Here is an 11258-nt window from a genome sequence, read left to right on the forward strand (position 1 = left end):
GTGTGTGTGTGTTTTGGAGGACTGAGGGGTAACCGGTTGAGCATGCCAGGATGCCATCATATATATAAATGGTTGATTGTTACTGGCAACAAGTCAGTAACATGATTGGCTGTAAAAAGAGCATCGCAGTGAGGCTGAGTCTTTCAGCAGTAAAGATGGGGAGGAGTTTACCACTCTGTGAATACTGCGCAATCAAATAGTGCAACAATTCAAGAATAACATTTTTAATGTAAAACAGAAGAAACTTTTGCTTTTCACTATCAGCTACAGTACTTAATATCATTAAAAGATTCAGAGAATCTGGAGAAATCTCTGTATGCAAGGGACAAGGCCGAAAACCAATATTTGCTGGCCGTAAGCTTTGGGCCCTAAGGCAGCACTGCATTAAAAACAGACATGATCGTGTAGAGGAAATCACTGCATGGGCTCAGAAACACTTCTGAAAACCACTGTCTGTGAACACAGTTCGTCACTGCATCCACAAATGCAAGTTAAAACTCTAAAACGCAAAGAAGAAACCATATATAAACAGGACCCAGAACGCTGCCACCTTCTCTGGGCCCGAGCTCATTTAAAATGGACTGGTGTCCTGTGGTCCGACAAATTAAAATTTGAAGTTCTTTTTGGAAATCATGGATGCTGTGTCCTCCAGGCTAAGGACCACTCAGCTTGTTATCAGTGCACAGTTCAAAAGCCAGCATTCATGATGGTATAGGGGTGCATTAGTGCACATGGCTTAGGTGATGTGCACATCTATGAAGGCACCAATAATGCTGAACGATATATACATGTTTTGGCAACATATGCTGCCATCCAGGCATTGATTATTTCAGCATGATAATGCCAAACCACATTTTGCACTTATTACAGCAGCAAGGCTCCGTGTTAAAAGAGTCCGGGTGCTAAACTGACCTGCCTGCAGTCCAGACCTGTCACCCACAGATAACATTTGGCACATTATGAAATGAAAAATGTGACAAATGAGCCCCTAAACTGTTGAGCAGCTGAAATCCTGTATCAAACAAGAACAGGAAAACATTTCACATTCAAAACTACAGCAATTGGTCTCTTCAGTTCCCAAATGCTTACAGAGTGTTGTTAAAAGAAAAGGTGATGAAGTGATGAAACACAGTGGTAAACATGACCCCGTCCCAACTTTTTTGGAACATGTGGTTGGCATCAAATTCAAAATAGGCATGTATTTAAAAAAAAAACTATCAAATCTCTTTGTAGTATTTTTCTCTTGTAGTATTTTCCTTTAAAATATGCTTTACATGATTTGCATATCATTGCATTCTATTTTTATTTACATTTTGCATAGTGTCCCAACTTTTTTGGAAATGGGGTTGTATATATGTATATATGTATGTATTATGCTCTTGGTCAAGAGAAACAGTAAGACAGCAAAATTACCAATTTCTCTTAGAAGTGGACCAAAATGCTATAACTTAATTCACTATCTTGTTTGTTTATTTATATTTAATTTGAGATAGTAAAAGTTTGAGTTAGGTGAACTCCAATACTGTTAAGTTTGAGTTGAAACTGAGCAGCAATTTCCCTTATAATTTTATGATAACTTAAAATTTTTATAGTGTACAATCACTCCAATCACTCCTTGCAGATTTGGTGGACTGTGGGGTTGCAATGGTATGTCTCCTTGACCAGGGTGTATGTGCAATTTTGTGTGTGTGTGCATGAGTGTGTGTAAGGCAAGCTGAGAACAGTGGCTTGTATTGTTCACTGGTACCCCACCTTGCTGCAGATCAAGTTAAGGTCTTGCCCACAGATTTCCACCTTTAGAGAAATCCGATCTCATTTAACTACACTGCCTCTGGACCAATAACACTAGCTGCACATACAGGATGCTTCGATGTAACATCCTGATAAATCTGATAAAACCTTAATACGCTTACTTGTGCTAGTAAATAATTTTTTTTCCCTTTGATTTGAAGTCTTGTGCATTAACTTGCACACAACCTATTACAGAGGCAGTGTAGTTAAATGAGATCGGATTTCTCTAAAGGTGGAAATCTGTGGGCAAGACCTTAACTTGATCTGCAGCAAGGTGGGGTACCAGTGAACAATACAATACAAACATTTCACTTTCAAAAGTGCAAAGCTATGTGAGACCAAATGTTTCCTATAGGGTTAATATATAATATTAAGCATTCTGGATATTAACTTTATTATAACTTACTTATTGTTTTTTATAGCTTCCTATAATTATAATTATCTAGTGCAAGGGTGAAGTTGTACAGTACCAACATCATGCTAAAATAATCTTACACGTGCATTTGCATCGAAGTTGGCTTCATACATAGGGCTAGATTTAAGGGACAGAGGGGGCATGTTCTTGCCAATGTTTGGAACAAGTCTCCCTCACCATTTAATATTGCAAATATTGGTTTCAAAGTTTTTATCAGCAGTGTAAGCTGTTGCAGTGGGGTGGATCACTCCTAAAATAAGTGTACTCTGCCCTACAAGCTACAGCTAGGCCATTTGCTACATATGTGAAAGATAACAGGATTTTGCCCTGCTTTGGGCAAACTCCCATTACTTTGGTGCCATGACCTGGATCAGAATCCATTGATGTCTATCAGCCCTGCGGGCTGCTGCCGAGAAAAGGGTAAAAAAACCCAGAAAAGGTCAAAGGTAGCAAGGCTTGACTATTACAATATTTTACTTGCCCTGACTCACACCATTTAACTTTAGAAGCTGTGTTGCCTTCAGGTAAGTTGGTAGATCATTTAGTTAACCCTTCCTAGGTTCTACCCCCTCGCTATGTCTTTTTGCATTTTCTTTAATTATTTCTCACTCATAGCTCATTGAAAGAAGCAGATAAATCCTGTCAATGGTGCAGATTCTACTCATTCAATTGAAACATTTGTGTTCATAAGTAGAAGAGGACATATTTTATTCTGATTTGAATTTGATGACACAGTCTTTTGCAGAAAGAAAAATCACCCTCATAACCTTCATATTTTTGCTATGTGTTTGTTTGACATCAAAACAAATAGAAGAAATTTGCTGTCATATAACTAAATATGCCATTTAGAAATGCACTGATATAATGTAATTTTTTGGCCAATTCTGATTTGTTTTATAGCCAGGTTGGCTGATGATCTTGTTATTGGCCAGTTTTTATTGTTATTATTATTATTATTATTATTATTATTATTATTACTATCATTATTATTATTATACCAAAGATCACATTATGTGGGCTAATTGAACACATGAAACACACTAGCACATTCATATTATTTTTGTTAGTCACAACATAAATAACACTACTTGCTCTTTAAATGGACCAAACTGGTATTTTACATTTGTAAGTGCAAAATCAGTTGCTTATGAATAACATGAATCAAATAAAGTGCTACATTGAGAGTAAGGGGCAACTGGCTGTTTAGCATAATGAGCCATACATAATTATGCAATTACATTTTGACATATGTGCGGCATTCAAATATAGAGCTTAGTACACTTACCTGCCTCACATTAGTTATGTCAAAAAACAGAGATCAGACAAAATCAAAATTAAATTTGCCAAATGTCTATCATTTTAAATAATTGTGTAATGTAAATTCAGTGTACTGCAAAATTACAACAATAGACAATCTGAAAATCTCACTTTAAACACCCCAGTTTCATCCTTTAATTCAAACACTGGTTGAATCAGAACTGAAGGCTTTAGACAATAGTAGGTAGCAACAGCTACTGTGCAGTGATTGGAAGGCTTAGAAAAGAAGGTGGAGCTTGGTGGAGAGTGTAATAATTGACCATAATATAATAATAGCACTCACTGAAAACAAATCAAATTTCATTAAAAAATCAGCTGATAAATATCCTTTCCCTATTTTATTGGTTAGGCCTGTGATTAGTCTGAGTAGGCCCAGGTGGTGGAGGAAAAATAAATAAATGTCTTATAAAAACAAACAAACAAACAAACAAAAAAAAAGCTGGCAATCCGAGACCCTGCGTTACTCACCTAGGTAAGCCCATTCATTAAATCACCCCTGTGTGTGTGTCCCATAATTCAGCAGTGAGGACAGATGAAATGACTGTACAAATAAAACGTTGTGGTCATCACCTAAACAGCCCCAATGGCCCACTTATTCCACAAACACACACACACACACACACATGCACACACACACACATGAGCACATGCTTACAATTAACTGACCATTTGAATTCTGGTGTTAGAACATGTATGTGCATGTGTGTATGAATGAGAGAGTTTCACTTTTTTTGCACTAGCTTCTCTCTGCATAACATCATCAAAGCCACAAATCAAACTGCCTATCATGATGCTGGCCCCGCACACCTCATCCTCTCTGTCAACCTTTACATTCAACAACAGCCAATTAGCATTTCCCTAATGATCTCTCAACAGACCTCTCACCAAAGCTCTGAGTGAGTTAATGTGTGTATTAGTGTAAAGTTAATATTACAGGCTTTGTAGTTCATTAAAACCTACCTGCCCAAGATACACTCACATACACAACCACTTGCGTGTGCATACATGCCCACACACATATACACAAACACACACACACACACACACACACACTTCTGTCTTCCTGACTTCTCACTAAATCAGGTTGGTTTAGTGTTATTTGGAATTGGAAAGTAAGGTGTTTGTGAGTGTGTGTGTGTGTGTGTGTGTGGTGTTCTAACATGCGGATTGCTTGGCTGGAGACTAAAGGACAGTTTTGGCATGCAGAAGTGTCTCTGTGTTTTTTCCTGAGGCTTTTTAAACCTGCTTGCTTTCTCTCTCTCTTTCTCTCTCTCTCTCTCTCTCTCTCTCTCTCTCTCTCTCTCTCTCTCTCTCTCTCTCTCTCTCTCTTTTTCTCTCTCTCATATCCACATGTATTGATCTCATATTAAGACAGGCCTGCCATCTGGCTGTTTTTAGTCCACTAATTCTGGGAATGTGGGGTGGGGGAGATATGTCCAGAAAGAGAGGGAGCGAGAGATGGAGAGGGAGAAAAAGAGCGAGTGAGAAAAAGGAAAGAGAGTGAAAGGGGGAAGTGGCTCCAGACTGGTTTTATCAGCACAAAAAACAGACTTCACAACTTTCTCTCTCTTTCCCTTCCTCCGTATATTTCCTCTCTCCTCTTATCTTCCACCATCAGAACATTAGCCAACTACCTTTTCTTTTTTACCAATTCTAAATTAATCATTGATTTCTTTCCTCAATGTGAAATCATCCAATGACAAACATTTAAATTGCTACTCCCGTCCCAATCAGTACAGCTGACCCCTAAGGTCATTTTGGCTTTGCACACATACCTTACATAGGCATTCCTACAACATTTCAAATGTCTGCATGTTTCTCTAAGCCTGTACACTTGTTTGCTTATTCTATGCAACTGTTAAAGGGACATATTTAAAATTGTTCCCCTTTATGTTAGTGTGTGGTGCAGGAAGCGTGTGATGACGTAAGCAGCTTGATGGAAGGGGAAAATTGGGTAAATGTATTTTTTGCTGAACTATTTCTTTAAGTCGGTGCTGTCCTGAATAGCTACCTTCCTGCAGTTTAGCCATCTGATCCAGCCAATCAGGGACTTGGGAAGAAGTTGATTAGCTGAAGCAGGTGTGGCAAATTATGGTTGAAACTAGGCTCTGCAGGAAGGTACTGACTACTGCTTTAAGTACTTCAACAATTCACATTTAGACATCAGTATGCCATGTCATTCTATATCTTTTCGAAATTTCTCTTAAAAGATTATTTATAGGTAAAAAATAAAATAATCTGAATAACTTTTGTACTGCTGTGTATAACAGTGATGGTAGACAAGTTTGATCTTTAGTAAACACACACATTCACACAGGCTAGCTGCTTGTTTATGGATCATTCTGCTTAACTTTTTCAAAGTCAAAGTTCAAAACACATTTTAGACTTTTTAACTGACTTGGAATTTAGACCAAAATCCTTTTTTTTTGAATGACCCTATACTTTAATTATGTTTATTGATTTTAATAAATGATTGAACATTGACTCTTGGTATTGACTGTTTCAGTAGTGACGATTTTTGCTAATTTTGCACTCGCAACTTGAAAATATTAGCCAGTACTTGACCAACAAAAAACAGCCTTCAACAGCTGTACACACATAAAATCATAACATTCACAATTAAAACAATCATTAAAATGCACACACCAGATGTGCTTAAAGCAACATTAAGTAACAATTTTATTTGAAAATAACAGATTCAAAATCATTTTGATGTTACACTGACTTAAAATAAGGGGAATGGCATCTCTGTCATTGCTACTCCAGGCCCAGAACTCCTGCTATAGCGCTATGTAACTTCAGAGGAGTGGGCACGAGACCTCTCACGTGAACTGTGTGACACGTTATGGCACCTCGCGACACATCAACAGCTATGAGTCTTCAGCTAGTTATAAGAAGAAGCTAGCTTGATATGGACATGGACATCATGACAGAGACTGTGAAGAGACCAAAGAAGATGTTGTTGGAGGAGGCGAGGAAGTGACCAAGCAAAAATAAATCTTGGACTGGCTTATACTCTAAAAGCTAAAAGAGAGGATACAGTCTCAGTGCTAAAGGGAAAACACTGTACACTGTAGCCTTATCTGTGTCATCTCTGTCTCACGAACCATGAACTACAGGTCTCAAAACCTGTAGTTTTTCCGGATGCTAAAATTCATCTAACCTCAGTCCCATTTCAGGCTAGCATACAAAGAAATAAATTCAACGTATGCCAAAAATTTTGGTCAGTCTTTGTTAGTCACACGCCAAATAAGCCTTAAAAGTCTGAAATCTCCTCTAATAAAATCCTGTAATATTAGTCTAACTTGTAAATCGACATGGTTCCTTTTCTTCTTCCTTCTGATGCTGTGTTTTCCGGTGTTGTGCCGATTTCCATCTCCCTAGCAGAACCTGACTCCCCTTTGCGTGCATGCACATCACACAAGCATGTAGAAGCTACAGATTACACTCATGATCTTGGTTGTTTACATATAGAAACATAGAAATTGCAAGAGTAATCTATAGCGTCCATATGACTGGATGATGCGTATGCACAGTGATTCTATATCCTTCAGCTCGTCAACAGATGCACATGTAGATGAGCGCAATTTATATTTACAACAGTAGTGTAAAAGTGAAATACACTTTGCAACTGTAGGGGGAGCCCAAAAGCAAAAATTACCAATTCTTGCATAATGCTGCCTTATTTGCAGAAAATGTGTTTTTGGTAGTGACAATTCTTAATATTACACACTGATTTTCAGACTTTGGGACACATTTACTTTGAAACAGTGGGATCTAAGTGCTCACCATGTGGCCATGAGACATCTGACTTCCTGCTCTAAAATGCAGGGGTGTGGCCAAAATGGGCTCCGGCCTATGGACCAAAACTCTTTGTGTTTGGGTAGTGAGAAGAAAACATAGGACAGCATTTTTAAAATAAAGTTTGTTTTTTATGATTTAGATGATTGTGCATATATCTAGCTTATTACTATCACAATACATTAGGTGTAAACAGATCTTAACATAATCCTTGTTAATATATAAGTCTGAATTCGTAATTGTTTTTTAAATATTTATTTTTGCTGTGGGATCGCAGTTTAAACTGATTTGGTAAAATGGTCAATTTACGGTTGCATTTGTGTATACATATTTCTTTTATTTATTTATTTCTTCTATTTTTCAAATAAAATAAAAATGAAAACTGATTTGACCTGAATGAAAACACTGAACTGGAATTCATATTCTCTCATGGGAAAATATGTTATAGTGATGAAATCTCAGCATCTTTAGTGAAAAAAAAGGCTTTTTAGTGCATTAATTTACCATATGCATAATATTTTAGCAAATATACTGACGTAAAGTAGGATAATAGGAAAATCATATTTGTGTGTGTAAATATGTAGTTAAAGGACAGAGGTTGACCTCAGTGGAAATGGCACACCACACACAGAGTTTTGTTTGTTCACCCAATGGTGGGAGAAACATTCCCATATTAAGGCTCACCAGGAGGTCAGAAGGGTGAGAGGTTAGTACTGAGTGACAGACAGAGAGAGTGGAAAAAAGATGGAAAAAATTACCGTATACAGTGCAGTTCGTAAAAAATTTGACAGCAGCAATTTTTGTACTTACATACTACAGCACACTGGATTTGATGTGAAACAGCGAGTTTAAAATGCAGAATATCAGCTTTAACAAAAGGTTTTCACATCTTTATTACATGAACTATATACAAATCACAGAATGTTTTACACATTGTAGTCATTGTATTTACAGTACATGATATACACTCACTGAGCACTTTATTAGTTACCACCTACCTTGTATCTAAACTCATTGTCCATTTTATCAGCTCCACTTACCATATAGGTGCACTTTGTAGTTCTACAATTGCAGACGGTAGTCCATCTTTCTTTGCATATTTTGGTAGCCCCCTTTTACCCTGTTCATCAAAGGTCAGGACCACCACAGAGCAGGTATTATTTGGATGGTGGACCATTTTTAGCACTGCAGTGACACTGACATGGTAGTGCTGTGTTATTGTGTGTTGCGCTAGTACGAGTGGATCAGACACAGCAGTGCAGCTAGAGTGTTTAACACATCAGTGTCACTGCTGGCCTGAGAATAGTCCACCAACCACAAATATTCTGCCAAGAGTGTCCTGTGGGCAACGTTCTGTGACACACTGTTTAAAAACTCCAGCAGCACTGCTGTGTCTGATCAGCTCCTACTAGCACAACATGCATTAACACTCCACCATCACATCAGTGTCACTGTGTGAGAATGATCCACCACCCAGGTAATGACTTTCCTTTGGGGATCCTGACCATTGAGGAACAGAGTAAAAGGGGGTTATCAATGTATGCAGAGAAACAGATGGGCTACAGTTTGTATTGTAGAATCACAACATGCATCTATATGGTAAGTGGAGCTGATAAAATGGACATATAGTCTACATATGAGGTATGTGTACCTTATAAAGTGCTTAGTGAGTGTATACAGTCATAGACAAGTGCAAATAATTTACACTGACATATTCTCTATAGGGACTGTTTTTCTGCCACTTTTAGTGCGCAGTACAGCAAATAAACAGTAATTGTGCATTAACATGTGCAGACGTGTATTCTCTGTAGAGGATGTGTACTTATTTCCACTTAGAAAATCAACAAAACACATAACTTGACCAGGGATGCCCAAACTTTTGCATACCACTGTACATAGGTAGATCTAAATAGAAAAATAGAGTGAGAGAGCAAGAGACAGAGAGAGAGAGAGAGAGAGAGAGAGAAAGAGAGAGGAAGAGAGTGAAATCATGAATCTAAATACCTGGCAAGTGATATGTGAACAGCCCCAGTATTTGCTAATTTCCAAAAAGAGTCAAATGTTTAGGATGCTTCTATAACTGCTCGCAGAGGCACATCCATCACATTCAGCATCTGCTCTTCTTTGACTTTGTCAAATATCTGTCAGCAGACACAGCATTATTAAAGCAGCCATAAATCCTTTTTTATTAGAGAAATGTTGTCAATCTTGTCAATCTGCCAAACAACAGACCATTCAGGAGCCACATTTTATATTATTTATCACAAATCAGAATGTTTCTGTCTGTATATGTAAATGATATAATGCTATGAGTAATTCCTGGCAATTTGTTAAACATTCCCATAAGTTGGCGTGTCTTTGTGCTAAGCTATTATGATAATCATGCTACAGAGAGATGTGAAAACCTGTTGCACTGAGAAGTGTTTTCATTTTGACAAATTTGAGCATGCTCTAAAGATTACTAAAGAATAACATCTTAAACTGATAGCAGAGCTTAGCTGCTGAGCGTATTACAAAAAAAAGGTGGTGACTGAAAGATTTTGTCCTTGTTCAGTGCTAAGATTGCTTAGCAAGGATAGCCTACTCTAAATGAACTATATTTCTTTTATTATTGAATTAATTGTGTATTTATGTTAATATTGTGTTTTGTTGCTGTTTTTGTAAATGCACTAAGCCATGATAGGCAATGTATTGCAGTCATTTTACCACAGGTAAGATCAGGTACCACCCCTTACCTGTGATAAAATCACTGTAAAGCACAGCATTTCATAGCTAATTACTTTAGTAGGTAAAGTCATTTACATTTACATTTACATTTACATCATTTAGCAGACGCTCTTATCCAGAGCGACTTACAAAAAGTGCTTTGTCTATCCAGAGAAAGAATCTTCGCTAGCTACCGATAGGTTAGAGAGAAAGTCAGTCCTAAGCTCAGATACTGGTAGAATCAGAAGGTCATTGACACCTAGTGAAAAAGGGACAGAGTTAAACACAGAACAGTGCAATACGATAAAATACATAAGTGCTGTACAATACATTACAATCAATACTTCAAGTCATAGAACCAGTAATGATTTCACAATGCCTGATGTAAGTAAACTCTGTGCTAAGAACTGAAACTATAATAACAAAAGCTTTCTAATGTATATTCATTTAAACACAACACAAATGGCCAGAATCCCACTTTAGGAAAATCTCTGAACATATTTCTTGTGAGGTTACACATTGTTTAAAAGGTGGGTCTCTATCTCTTTTTCCTGTCCTCTCTCCTAATTTCATTCTGGCCTCCATATGCCTTCTACAATGCTCTTTGTACAATCAGTAGCAAAGGTCATGGTGGACAAGTAGAGCTTTCTCCGGGTGCACAGGGAGGCCATGGTTTGGAAGTGTTCCAGCTGCCCTACTCGACTACATCAAGACTTAGCCATCACAGCCTGTCCATGAAACAAAAGAATGGTAATATTTGGACTAGGAACACAGCTAGGATGGTGCAGGAGAAGTTTGAGAAGACTGCATGGTTGCAATCATGCTAAATATAATTGCAGCCACTTTCATACCTCTCTTTCTTGGCCTTTGTTTTTCAGCTGTTTCTTTTTCTAAAAGCAGAAGTTGCGAGGGTGCCACCAGGCTTTGAGAACTATGGTACTCTTCACTGAGCCACTACACATCAGTTTCTTTCTCTCCTTCTTTCTCTGTCTTTTTCTTTCTGAATCTCTGTGGAATAGAGTAGGGATAAAAGTCTCATTCAGGGTCCAAATCTATTGGAGTGCTTTGTGAGCGCTATTGTTGCAAAAGAACTGTGACTGCCTTTAAGATCCATTCTCCCTCTCTCTCTCTCTCTCTCACTCTCTCTCTCTCTCTCTCTCTCTCTCTCTCTCTCTCTCATTCTCTCTCTCTCTCTTTCTCCACTTCTCCCCACTAAGTTCAGTTAAAT

The sequence above is a fragment of the Colossoma macropomum genome, unplaced genomic scaffold, assembly GCF_904425465.1.
Source record: "Colossoma macropomum unplaced genomic scaffold, Colossoma_macropomum, whole genome shotgun sequence".
NCBI classification, from domain to species: domain Eukaryota; kingdom Metazoa; phylum Chordata; class Actinopteri; order Characiformes; family Serrasalmidae; genus Colossoma; species Colossoma macropomum.